Here is a 14,139-nt window from a genome sequence, read left to right as displayed (position 1 = left end):
GTACCCTGAAATGCACACATTTCATAATTGAAATATTTTCACATTGAAGGTATATATTTTTTTATGCCATTTCAAAAAAATAGAAAACTAATTTAATTGCAATAACAACACAGTTTTCCTATTTTAATAAAGGTACAGAACTCCATAGTAATGAAAGAGGTATCGTTTTTAATAGTATAGTTTATTTCTTATTTCCAAGTCCCTCTACACACAAATGTGTTTCCCCTTTATCACCTAACCTCTCAGTCATATTTGTTATTTTATTTACACTCTGTATACTTGATAATTACATTGTAATTCACAGGCTTTACTATAAACGTGTTTGTATGCATAACAAATAAGACATTGAAACCAGTAAAAAAGTTACCAAATGTGAGTGGGGAATGTTTAAACGTCTGTCTAAGTTCTTGTCAGGCTTTAATCCATGATATACTTTAAATGTCTTTCTTTAAATTTCAGTTTGGATTTTCCAAGAACATCTATCATTTGTTTGTTCTGAATGCAATTGTTGGCTTTTCAGTTGGTAAGTCATGCCTAATATTTGCTTTTTAATTAACTAATTTGTTGTTGGTTGAAATAATGAATGATTATCTTGTTTCTATCAGGCACAGTGGACTCGTCAATAATGCCTCTCATGGGTAACTTGGTAGATCTGAGATATGTGCCGGTATATGGTACAGTTTATGCTATTGCTGATGTCGCAATCTGCATCGGATACTCCGTGGGTAAGCACAGTTGCCACACAGAATATTTATCGGACTCTGCCGTCTCTGCAAGCTCAGAGATTTAGAGCTTCTTTTAAGTAACTTGTGGATTAACAGCCTTTAGAGGTGCTGTTACATGGAGTTTGTTAGCTTTGGACAACAAAGCCAGGCCAGCTGTTTCTCCGTTTCCAGTACTTGTGCTAAGCTAGGCTAACTGTGTGTTGGTGGCAGCTTTGTATTTGCCGTACAGACATAAGAGTTGCATTGATCATCTCATCTCTCATCTTTCTCGGCAAGAAAGTGAAACCTTTTTTCAAAATGTTAAACTATTGCCATGATAGAAATTAATAACACTTTACCTTTATAAATATGCTCTTATATTGAAATATATGATCTTAAAACTCAGTCGAAATATGTCTGTAGGTCAGATCAGCACTGGGCTTTAATAGACCGTTTAATTTGCTCCTAACAACACAGGTTTATACCCACCTTAAACAGTAAACTGCAGCTATGCTAATGCTATGCTAATGAGCAACAGCCCGACAAGCCTGAAGGTTTGATACTTTTTCTATCGAGGTGTTGAATATTGTCTCTTCTGTCCAAAGGTCCAGCTATTGCAGGTCCTACAGTGGCATCGATTGGCTTCCCCTGGCTCATGGCCATAATTGGAACAGTAAATATAATCTTCGCTCCACTCTGCATCTTCCTGTTTAGTCCATCTCGACAGGAGGAACATTTGGTGAGAGCTGGGAAGAAAAAAACTGATAAACACATTTGTTACAGCCCACTCGCCAGTGAAGAAATATTGGTATTGTACGTTTCTGCAAACCAGTGATATTATATATATACATAATCAAATGTGGAAGTTATTACATTCGTTCAGAAACAGTGACGTAGTGCAACGAGTGACGCTCAAAGCAAGTGACATAGTTTGAGTGAACGTATTTGAAAGTTACGTGGTATAATAACGACTGTAACAAGTGACAAAGTCCACTAAGGGAGCATCGAACAAACACAGGACTTTCACCCAGACGACCGCTGTTTGTATCCTGTGTGAAACCAGAAATAGCCGTTCACTTAAGACTTAAGACTAAGCATTGTTGCGCTTACTAGGGATTTATTTACAGTAATTTTACAGCTGTTACGTTACATTGTTACCTTATTTTTTTTAACACAAACCATGATATTTTTTTCAAACCCCAACCAAGCAATTCCGTTGCCTAAACCTAACCAAGTGTTTTTCAATGCTAACGAGATGGTATTGTGCATCTCTGCAAGTGCGATATGAGGCTGATGAGAAACGTATTCATGGTTCAAAAACGTCAACATTCACCCAAGTTTGGAGACGCATACATGCAAACATTATTTCCGGTAACTGGGTTGTTTCTTACACATACAACAGTGAAAATTGCTGCTGCTGTTTACATTCTTTATGATGCAAATTATAAAAAAGGCATTACAGGAATTTACTACTGTCTTTATTTTGTTTGTCACGTGTTTGTAGTGTTACAAATGAGCACCATCTGCATTTCATTGTGCATCCCTGTGTTGCAACGACAATAAATGATCCATGAATCCTTGAACTACAACAGGTGACGTCCCTTGTGACAGGATCACTGCTCCTTGATATTATGCACATAAGTCAACAGAGTCAAGAGCCATAAAACTTTCATAAAACTGATCACTTTAAAAGTTAATGTGGGCCGAGAATTAAATTAGTTTTACAAGACATTAAGGCAGAAATCCAGACCATCTGAAACTGGATTGACAAAATAATTAAAGAAAAACTTTCTTTAATTTTCTTTAAAGAAAAACTTTAGTCGGTGCATATGCACAGACTGTTGTCTGTGCATATGCACCGAACAACAGTTCAAAGTATTCGGCCTTCTTAGAGACCCTGACTGGAGTCCTGTATGGGGCTCCAGTGGGGGACTCCATAGTTCTGCTGGGGGATTTCAACGCGCACGTGGGCAACGATGGGGATACCTGGAGAGGCGTGATTGGGAGGAACGGCCTCCCTGATCTAAATCAGAGAGGTCATTTGTTGTTGGACTTCTGTGCTTGTCATGGATTGTCCATAACGAACACCATGTTCGAGCATAAGGATGTTCACAAGTGTACGTGGTACCAGAGCACCCTAGGCCGAAGGTCGATGATCGATTTTGTTATCGTATCATTGGATCTGAGGCCGTATGTTTTGGACACTCGGGTGAAGAGAGGGGCAGAGCTGTCAACTGATCACCATCTGGTTGTGAGTTGGGTCAGAGGGTGGGGGAAAACTCTGGACAGACCTGGTAAGCCCAGACGGGTAGTGCGGGCAAACTGGGAACGTCTGGAGGAGGCCCCTGTCCGGGAGATCTTCAACTCACACCTCCGGCGGAGCTTTTCTAGCATCCCTGTAGAGGTTGGGGGCATTGAACAGGAATGGACGATGTTCAAAGCTTCTATTGCCAAAGCTACGGCAGTGAGCTGTGGTCTCAAGGTCTTAGGTGCCTCAAGGGGCGGTAACCCTCGAACACCGTGGTGGACACCAGTGGTCAGGGAAGCCGTCCGACTGAAGAAAGAGGCCTTCCGGGATATGTTATCCCGGAGGACTCCTGAGGCAGTTGCAAGGTACCGACAGACCCGAAGGGCTACAGCCGCTGCCGTGAAGGAGGCAAAGCAGCGGGTGTGGGAGGAGTTCGGAGTGGCCATGGAGAAGGACTTTCGGTCGGCACCAAGGTGTTTCTGGAAAACCGTCCGGAACCTCAGGAGGGGAAAACGGGGAAACATCCAAGCTGTATACAGTAAGGATGGGACTCTGTTGACTTCAACTGAGGGGGTAATCGGGCGGTGGAAGGAGCACTTTGAGGAACTCCAGAATCCGACTAATACGCCCTCTATTGTAGAGGCAGAGCTGGAGGCTGATGGGGGAGCATCATCAATTTCCCTGGTGGAAGTCACTGAGGTAGTCAAACAACTCCACAGTGGCAAAGCCCCATGAATAGATGAGATCCATCCAGAAATGCTGAAGGCACTGGGTGTGGAGGGACTGTCTTGGATGACACGTCTCTTCAACATTGTGTGGAGGTCTGGGACGGTGCCTAGGGAGTGGCAGACCGGGGTGGTGGTTCCCCTGTTCAAAAAGGGGGACCAGAGGGTGTGTGCCAATTACCGAGGTATCACACTACTCAGCCTCCCTGGTAAAGTCTACTCCAAGGTGCTGGAAAGGAGGGTTCGGCCGATAGTCGAACCTCGGATTGAAGAGGAACAATGCGGATTCCGTCCTGGCCGTGGAACAACGGACCAGCTCTCGCAAGGATCCTGGAGGGGGCTTGGGAATACGCCCATCCGGTCTATGTGTTTTGTGGACCTGGAGAAGGCGTATGACCGGGTCCCCCGGGAGATACTGTGGGAGGTGCTGCGGGAGTATGGGGTGAGGGGGCCACTTCTGGGGGCCATCCAATCCCTGTATGCCCAAAGCGAGAGCTGTGTCCGGGTTCTCGGTAGTAAGTCAGACTCGTTTCCGGTGAGGGTTGGCCTCCGCCAGGGCTGCGCTTTGTCACCAATCCTGTTTGTGGTATTCATGGACAGGATATCGAGGCATAGTCGTGGGGAGGAGTGTTTACAGTTCGGTGGGCTGAGGATTGCATCGCTGCTTTTTGCAGATGATGTGGTCCTGATGTCTTCATCGGGCTGTGACCTCCAGTACTCACTGGATCGGTTCGCAGCCGAGTGTGAAGCGGTTGGGATGAGGATCAGCACTTCTAAATCTGAGGCCATGGTTCTCAGCAGGAAACCGGTGGATTGCCCACTCCGGGTAGGGAATGAGTCTTTTCCCCAAGTGAAGGAGTTCAAGTACCTCGGGGTCTTGTTCGCGAGTGAAGGAACAATGGAACGTGAGATTGGCCGGAGAATCGGAGCAGCTTGGGCGGTATTGCAGTCGCTTTACCGCACCGTTGTGACGAAAAGAGAGCTGAGCCGCAAGGCAATCTTCGTTCCTACCCTCACCTATGGTTCATGACCGAAAGAATTAGATCGCGGGTACAAGCGGCCGAAATGGGTTTCCTCAGGAGGGTGGCTGGCATCCCCCTTAGAGATAGGGTGAGAAGTTCGGTCATCCGTGAGGGACTCGGAGTAGAGCTGCTGCTTCTTTGCGGAGCCAGTTGAGGTGGTTCGGGCATCTGGTGAGGATGCCACGTGGGCGCCTCTCTAGGAAGGTGTTCCAGGCACGACCAGCTGGGAGGAGACCCCCGAGGGAGACCCAGGACCAGGTGGAGGGACTATATCTCCAAACTGGCCTGGGAGCGCCTCGGGATCCCCCAGTCAGAGCTGGCTGATGTGGCCCGGGAAAGGGAAGTTTGGGGTCCCCTGCTGGAGCTGTTGCCCCCGCGTCCCGATCCCGAATAAGCGGACGAAGATGAGAGTGAGAGAGATTAAAGAAAAACTGTCAACGAGCATGTATTTTTCTATTTATTGGAATTGCTTTCAAATAACATTGTTCATGTTGTGCTGAATTTGCTGCTTAATGTTATACCAGGCTTGTTTGAGGAAAAGGAGGAAACATAAAAGCAGATTTTTAAAGGTTTAAAGAGTCATTTATTCAAGGTAAAAGGGGCTCTTTGGTTAAACATAAGTGAATTAGATATAACAAAAGGGACAACAGGGGTAAAGGAGTATCCATTTTCAAATCAAAGATACCAATTTATTAACCTAAAGAGACTGTATGAAAAGTTTGGGCTTTCACTTATCTAAAACAAAAACTCTTCTCCCAATCAAGACCCTGGCTGGAGGAGAACCTGGACCAATCAGCGGAGTCTTCAAATCCACAATTTACCTGAAATAATTACGTCTGTGTCATACTATTTTGTTGTTTATGCTTCTTTTGCTCTTTGTTTTACCAGGACAATAGAGATGCAGAACATCCATTAATGAGCACTCGTATTGTATATGTTTTACCTCTTCAAATTTCTGTGGAAAGCTCTCAATTGCAGAGAATCCTCTACCGATATCCAAGAGTCTCATCTGGAATCCCAGCAAATTCTGAAAAAGTTTCTAATCAATCAGTCAAATAATTCAAAATGTTATACTGTACTTGCTGTAGTGCTATTGCCTGTAGCATATAATAACAATACACAATAATTAATTAATATCCAAATGTAACGGTTATCAATAACTCAATTATGAATCATAAACCCATAGATTAGTATAAAAAGAGTCATGGCACTTTTATGGCTTCAGCCATAAAACACAATGAGTTCAAGTAAAATAATTTAAAGAAAATGATTTAGATATAATTTAGGATGATACTCAATTTTGGAAACAGGAAAAACTTCAAGTCTCAATCTTTGAATCTTTGGGTTGCTATAGAGTTCTTGGTGTACTGTGACTTATTATTTCATATACACACAAATCAAATGATCAAGCTTTCATGAATGAAATATTTATTGGACGAACTACATAACTAAATAACTAAACAGAAAATAATTGAATCAACGATAAAATTAACTAAATGGAATGGAATAAATAAAGAATATGAAGCTGAGTACAATGAAGAAGCGTGGTGCCGGAAAAGATGTTTGGAGAGTAGGGAAGGAAGAAGTGGGAACTGGCATCCCGGTGCCAGGGGTCTGCATAGTGGGTAGAGCATAAGAGTAAGCAGCGACTCTTGTTGTGCTGTGGAAGGTCACTGGAGGTGCCTGAGGTAAGGGGGCGGAAGGGTAGTAAGCTGGCAGCCCGACGGCAGTGATGGGCACTGTGGATGGATGAGAGAGGGGGACAGAGGAGAGAAGACCTGGCAACCCGGTGCCGGGGTAAAAGGCAGAAGAAGGGTGGTGTGAAGGAACAGCAAAAGTACGGGCTGATAAATCCAGAAGGTGGGATAGAATGTTGTGGAAACTGGAGAGTGGAAGAGAGAGTCGGCATCCTGGTGCCGCTATGAAAAGTTGAGTTTGCCTGAGGTAGTGGAAGGGGATGAGAGGTGATGCGCTGCAAACCTGGCAACCCGGAACTTTGTGTGTCGCAGGGCGGGGCTTGGGGGTGCATGGTTGTGTCGCAGTCGTTGATGTTACGCCGATGTGTTTTGGATGGTGTTTTTTGCTTGACATGACTTTTGGAAAGTTGGGAGGAGCTGGAACAGTTTTGCTTTGTTGTTGGAGCGGTGGTGAGGAATCTCCTTCTCTTTTAATGCTCTTAGCAGGTGGACTACGGTCCAGTCGGAGATTTTTGCTGCTGCGTCTTCGACGGGGGACATGACCGGGGCCCGGGAGCTGGAGTCATTGGAGATTCGTTCCCGAGCTCTGGGTCTGGAGCGAGCGGGGGAGGAGAGAGGGGACTTAGGTTTACGTTGTCTATGTCTGGGGGTGGCGGGTCTCCCTCTGCCACCGAGATGTGAGTTATTGGAGGACGGCCCCGGATCTGAATCTTCGTATAGGATTGAATGGAGAGAGGGATTCTGGTGGGCTTGTTCGAGATCGGCAAATTTGGCTGCATTGAGCTGCCTGGACAATCCCGGTGGCGGTTAGCGGCATCTCGTGGGTGTCCCTGGGGCTTTTGGGGAGGGCAGTAGATTGAGTGCTTCCCTAGAATGTACGGGTGGCCTCTGGGGAGGCAAAAGGATTGTAATTGTCAGATGGGCTGATGAACAGCAGATCCATGTTTAAGGCAAGGTAAGATGTTTTTTCTTTTTGTTTTTTTCTTTCTACGTGGCGTTCCGGTTTCGAATGCGGAAAGCGCGAGCAAGCAGAGGCTTAGAGTGGGTAGGTATTTATAGGAGTGTGGCCGGAAGTGGTGGAGTTGGTCCTGCTCCTGAAATTCAGCTGAGATTAATCTCCAAGAAGTCTCTGATGGTCCTTCCATTGTCTAAAATGCAGATTCCTGCTCTACAACATCAGGAGGATTCGTCCCTTCCTGACTGACGAGACGGCGCAGGTTCTCATCCAGGCTCTTGTCATCTCCCGCCTGGACTACTGCAACTCTCTACTCGCCGGAGCCCCGGCGTCGGCTATCAGACCTCTGGAGCTTGTCCAGAAAGCCGCAGCTCGCCTGGTGTTCAATCGCCCCAAGTTCTCCCACACAACTTCCTTTCTCCGTTCTCTACACTGGCTCCCTGTAAGAGCTCGCATCCAGTTTAAGACTCTGGTGCTAGCCTACAGGGCAGTGAAAGGAACAGCTCCTTCCTATCTCCAGGCCACGGTCAAGCCTTACACTCCCGCCCGACCACTTCGCTCTGCTGCCTCGGGGCGATTGGTTGCCCCGTCGCTCAGAGGTCCTGGCGGCCGATCGACCCGGTCACGGCTGTTTTCTGTCCTGGCCCCACAGTGGTGGAATGAACTTCCCACTGACATCAGGACAGCGGAGTCGCTGCCCATCTTTCGGCGCAGGCTGAAAACCCACCTCTTCAGGAAGTGCTACCCTGAGCCTTCCACTTAGCGCTTATTGTTTTCATACTAGCTTGTTGCACTTATTGTATTCGTATTACTTAGAGCACTAACTGTTTTTATTTGTTTCTGCCCTGTACTTTGGCTCTGAGTTATGCTCTGCTTCATGCTCTTAGATGCTTGTTTGGAAAAGGAAATGTACTTATGACTTCTGGTGACTAGTAGTTCTTTTGATTACCAATGTTGAATGCACTTATTGTAAGTCGCTTTGGATAAAAGCGTCTGCTAAATGACTGTAATGTCATGTAATGTAATGTAAAATGTCAATGCCACAGTTCTCAGGGGACAAAACATGCACAACTGATCCCTTCGTAGTTACTGGTGCTGGGATAACGAGCAGGAAAAGACAAAAGCATGAAACTAAATAACAAATATTGTTAATATAAGGTTGGATCGCAATAGAAATCAGCTTTGTCTCTGTTTATAGCTGTCTGTCTACATACAGGGCACATACAGTATGAATATTAACATCACAGATCACATTAAACATCTTACCATGGCTGATATGTGAAGTCGGAAAATCTCAAGTTTCAAATTAGAGTTAGTGTGATCGCAGTATTTCTATGAAACAGACTTGGAATTAAGTCTAACAGTAAGTACTGACACACATCTGATTTATACTCACAAGAACCTGCTTGGACAGACGCTTGTTTCGTCCCTCCTCACTTTACCCCTCCCACGGTTTCTATGCTAGCAAGAAGAAAAGGTTTTGTATGGGCTGTCAAAGGGACATGGCACAATGTGCCCCCAGAAGATATGTGAGTGACAAACCGCGTACATTACATTATTCCTTTGGGGCTAAAAAGGGACTTTGGGGAAAACGCTGTCTTCAATGTCCAAATCCTATGGGGGGCAGTATTGACCAATTTAATGTGCGGAAAGGCCGAATGGGTCTGATAATGGGTTTTGAGTACTACTTTCATGGGAAACATAAGAAATGGTTGGAGTAAGTGCCGAAAGGGTGCAAATATGGGTTTCAAGTACAACTTTCATGGCTAACATAAGAAGTGGTTGGATTAACTGACAAATGGGTATTGGTACGATTGGAAACATAGGAAAAGCATGGTCTAAGTGCCTATTGGCTGAAATTGTGCATTTTAAGTACCACTTTCATTGTGAACCTAGGAAAAGGTTGGACTAAGTGCCAAATGGGTAAAATTGTGCATTTTAAGTATAACTTTCATTGGAAATCTAGGAAATGGGTGGGTTATGCATTCTAACTATACCCACTACTCCCCAGCCCGAAGGGCTTCAGCCCGCAGATTAAGCAAAATGCAGCCACAATGTGCCACTGCCTGTTGGACCTATTTTCCCATGTATTTGATTTTCCATCAAAAATAGTGGACAACAGATGACTGTTTAAGAATCACTTGGTTTTAGCTCTCAATAGCAGGTTCCTGGAGAAGGATAGCTTGTACAAGGGTGTGCAAACTTGCTGCTTAATGGGCTTATTCAAGTCATCACATTGAATTTGAAATTTCCTGTAATTTCCAAGCATTTTCAACCATGTCCTGAGAAGTTATGACTGTTAAATTAATTACATTTGGGATATACTTTCCCATTCAATTTAGCCGGAAAAAAAATTAGACCAACTGTCATTCCTCCCACGCAGGCATGCTAGGTTCTAGAGTGTGCCATCCTACATGAATATGCCCCATTTGGGCCTGGCTACAACATACTCAACAAGCAGGGCTCCAATATGTGTAGAAAAAAAAGTGTTCAAATCTGACCAAATTCTAATATCAGACTTATCCATTTTGACATCGCATCATGCTGTGTTCTGAGTTTGATCCACGCCAAAAAATGTTCTAGGATATTTCGAGGGATTTTGGCAAAATCACCTTATTGTAAGGCCCGTACAACAAATTTGTCGAAAATCTGGGGTCTCTTGGACCAATATTTGAGAGATTATGTCAATTTTATCATAGCTCAAATTATTCCCAAATATAAGGGAATATGGCATCAAATGAGCCCTTTGGGCCTGTTTTTGGGGACCTTAACTTGGAGCAACGAGCACCAAACTTTAGGGGTTTTAAATTCACATGACCTTCTTTGAATATGACAAGGATCCATTTCATAACCTTGCTTCAAAGTAGTAAAAAATAAGAGAAAAGTTTGGTAAAAATTGTCCTGCTGGCATTTGGGACTTTTGGGGTAGGACAATTGGCATAAATGACCGGCCCATACAAATGTAGTAGAAATGTCATTTTTTCGAGTTATAAGGAATAATCCTAACTCAAAAACTGACATTTCTCCTACATTTGCATGGGCCGACCATGTAGGCCAATTGTCCCAACCCAACCCAATCTCCCCAGCCCGAAGGGCTGCCCTTCGGGCTCATTCTAAGTTAACGAAAAATGTAGGAGAAATGTCAGCTTTTGTGATTTACAAGAATTAATCCTTACAAATCAAAAACTGACATTCCTCCTACATTTGTATGGACTGACAACTTAGCCCAATTGTTTCAGCCCTGTGGGCTGGGCAGCTCTTTGGGCTGGGGAGCCCTTCGTAAGGACTAAACCTTGTAACTCACAAAAACTGATATTTCTCCTACATTTGTTTGGGCCAAGATTTAGCCCAATTGTCCCAAACCAATTGTCCCTTTTGTTCCCATCTTCCCCAAACAATATCTCCCCAGCCCAAAGGGCTGGCCAAATTTGGGCTTAATTGACGTGGGACTTGATTTGTAAGGACTACGCCTCGTAACTCACAAAAAACTGACATTTCTCCTACATATATATGGGCCGAGATTTAGCCCAATTGTCCCAACCCAAATGTTCCAATTTTTCCCAAAATATCAATTCCGTACAATTAGGCGTTGGTCCAAGATATCTTAGTTTCAGAGCGGGATATTGAACGGTTGAGGAGATATTGCAGTTTAAAATATTGACCCGGAACCCAGCACGGCCTCCTCCGAATCGTCCCAATTTGTCCCATCTGTCCCCACGTAAAGGCCCTTTTTTCCCCATTCATCCCCACCGAATGGCAAAAATGTTTTCCCATTCGTCCCGGGCAATTTGGCCAAAATTGTGACTTTTCGGATACAGCTTTTCTGAAATTCCCAATTGTCCCTCTTTGTCCCGAAAGTCCCGCCCCAAAAGTCACTTTTGTTCCTGAGAGTCCCTACCCATTTTCCCTCTGGTGGACAAAGTCGATAATGGGACAATTGGGCAAACAGTTCCCAAACTTTGGAATTTTGTTACCGGGCAACCGTGGGACCGAATGGAGCGCCATTCGCCCATGTTACACAAGGGCAAATATGTTGTCTGAACCCATGCCCAGCTTATTTTTAGCGGCGCTCCAAAGGTCCGTTAGGGGCCCCTGAAAAAGGTCACTTTTGGCCCTTATGCTTAGTTCATTTGTAGGAGAAAAGTCCCAACTGCCCCTACTAGTGTCAGGGTAGACTCAGAAAACGTTGGAGAGATTATTTATCTCATCTGGCCTGGGAACACTTCTAACCCTAACCCTCCTGATTCAGATTATGTTGGCCTTTTTTGATTGAAAACTGTTTTAAAGGTCTAGTGAGAGGGACTGGCGGCACCTATCATTGAGGCCGCAGATTTCCAACAATTGAAAAGTCTCCCGTGTACCAAGAGCACGTAGGAGAAACACACACATGGCCCTGTCTAGAGCAGGTGTTTGGTTTGTCCACTGTGGGTTACTTTAGTCCAGGGGTCTTCAACGTTTTTCAGGTCAAGGACCCCCAAGCTGATAGAGAGATGGTGCAGGGACCCCGTACTATATATATTGTTTAACATTGTGTTTTATATTAAACTGGGCCTAGTGCCATGTAGAAACATACCTTGTTATTGTGCATGCAATACTAAGCTATTCAAATAATACACAGCTTCATATATTCATGTTTTTATTTTAAAGGTACAGTGAGTAGGGTGGCCATGCCACTGACATTTAGAAACGTACCTTGTATGATAATCATGCATACAAGCTGTTCAAACTGACATTTTTATTTTAAACGTAAATGTGGAAATGAAAAATGAGTGATGGCCTATTAGTACCACTAACATGCATAAACATACCTGTTATCTTGCATACAATACTGAACTATTAAAATAATGGACAGATTCATGTTTGGGAAAAAAACACCCCTGTTGAAGACCTCTGCTGTAGAGGAATGACAGCCGGCTTTGTAAAGAGAACCCCGCACCGTATGTAGATGTAAACGGCTCATTCTAAGGTAACGTAAAAACGCATTAGCCTGAGCGTCCCCCATTTGGACGCAAGCGTACAGAAACGTACAGAGTTTAGTGTACAAAGTTAATGCCAATGAACCCACGAAGAACAAATATAATGATGCTATAGTTCTGGAAAAACCTCCGAAACGGGGCTACAACATTATCTAAGCCATTTGTACATGAAACAAACACAACTTTAACAGCCAACTAAACAAATAACACAAATATGATATTCATAATTCGCCAGGAGTCTGCCGACTTGAGGCATTCCTGCTAGCGACGGTTAGCTACGTGCTAACAACAAAAACAAACACTACATGTAAGAGCATGCCCGTTTCACACAGATTACGGCGATATCTTCCATTTCTCTCTCAGTCAAACCATCGCTGATTTATAAGCCATAAATCACTAACAAGTTAAACCGCTTTATCGAATATTGTACTCACTTTTTGTCGAATCTCAGCAAAAAAATTTAATATTACCGTACTTCCACGTTTCTGTTTGTTCAGTCGGATGCTCTCTGTCTGAATCGGGAGGTCTCGCGTTTCTCTGACACTTGTCGGCTCATGGGCAGGCCTCTAAGTCTCAGCAAATTGGATTTTAGATCTGACGTCAGATGGGACATTTTTGATTCTGATCGGCTAACAATGCTGTCAATCATCAATCTTTCAAAGCCATCCCATTCTATTGGCTCCAACGCTCCGAAGGAGGTCTCAATGGCGGAAATCAGGCCAAGGGGGGCGGATTTACAGCCCTGAACAGAGAGAGAGAGCTGAATCTGAAAAAAATTCTAATGAACACAGAGACTTAGAAAGGGCTTAGAAAGGATCCTAGCTTTCAAATAAAGCCCAAAGTGCTCTATTTAGATATATTGAATATATACAAGTGAAATATTTATTTTGGTACATGGGAAAGTTAAAAAAGCACACATTGTGCAACATGTGTAAATGTTAAAATTTTGGAATCCTCGCCTGAAATCTCTGTACTAAAACCTCTCTATCTTTTGAATGCTTCACTTTATCAAAGTACAAATTTGCAGAGAAACTCTTAACATATTGTGCTATGATCTGGGAGAGGTTTAAAGGTTGGATCTACATCATTTCTAAAAAAAACAATATCCTGAAATTGCTTTTTTTTTTAGGCAGAAATAAAAATTTTAAATTTGTGCTGTGTGCCATCTTTATGTACTCTTAACCAGTAACATATATACTGATATTTACACATCTGAACAAATCTCACAAGTGTTAGGGTTATTTTAATACCAAAACTATTAAAACAGCTCTTGCAGTTGCAAAACTATACTAATTTTAGTATGGGTATGCTATTTGTGAGCAGAGAGCTAAAAAAAACACCTAGGGTTAAAGGAGTTTTAAAGGATACACACTTACCATTTCTACCAGTGGATCCCTCTAAATGCTGCACACTGCAGGTTCATGAACAGATTTGTTCTCAAGTGGCTTGTGCGATTGATTTGGGTGATCTTGCCGCATTCACCAATTTCATTATTTGGACCTGCGACAGATCCCAGATTTATTTATTTATATGTCAGAACGTTTGTTTTATTGACTGCTGTTGGGATGTAAAAATAATTTCAACACATTTCCCACCCTAGCTGTAAACGATTAATTGTCTATTGAAATAATTTCCTTTTTGTCCAGTCGATTAATTCACCAATAGTCACAGCTCGAAGTTGTGACTTAATCCCACACAAACCATCTAGCTACCGTAAATACTCACTGGTGCTCTAATTATTTATCAATACACAAATGAAAATAGTTCTCTAAAAATCACACTTTGTAATCCTGTTTGAGGACAGAGCCCAGT

At 43.6% G+C, this 14,139-nt stretch overlaps 1 pseudogene; it reads right to left on the bottom strand.

Moving 5' to 3' along the window:
- Window positions 1-14,139, bottom strand: part of LOC137888158 (retinoic acid receptor alpha-B-like) — a 236,078-nt pseudogene that overhangs the window by 39,546 nt on the left and 182,393 nt on the right.

Source organism: Cebidichthys violaceus, unplaced genomic scaffold (genome assembly GCF_023349555.1).
Source record: "Cebidichthys violaceus isolate CVI_PGR_0920_01 unplaced genomic scaffold, fCebVio1.0.p SCAF_52, whole genome shotgun sequence".
NCBI classification, from domain to species: domain Eukaryota; kingdom Metazoa; phylum Chordata; class Actinopteri; order Perciformes; family Stichaeidae; genus Cebidichthys; species Cebidichthys violaceus.
Note: the sequence above shows the minus strand (reverse complement) of the source record. Positions and strands in the feature narration are given on the sequence as shown.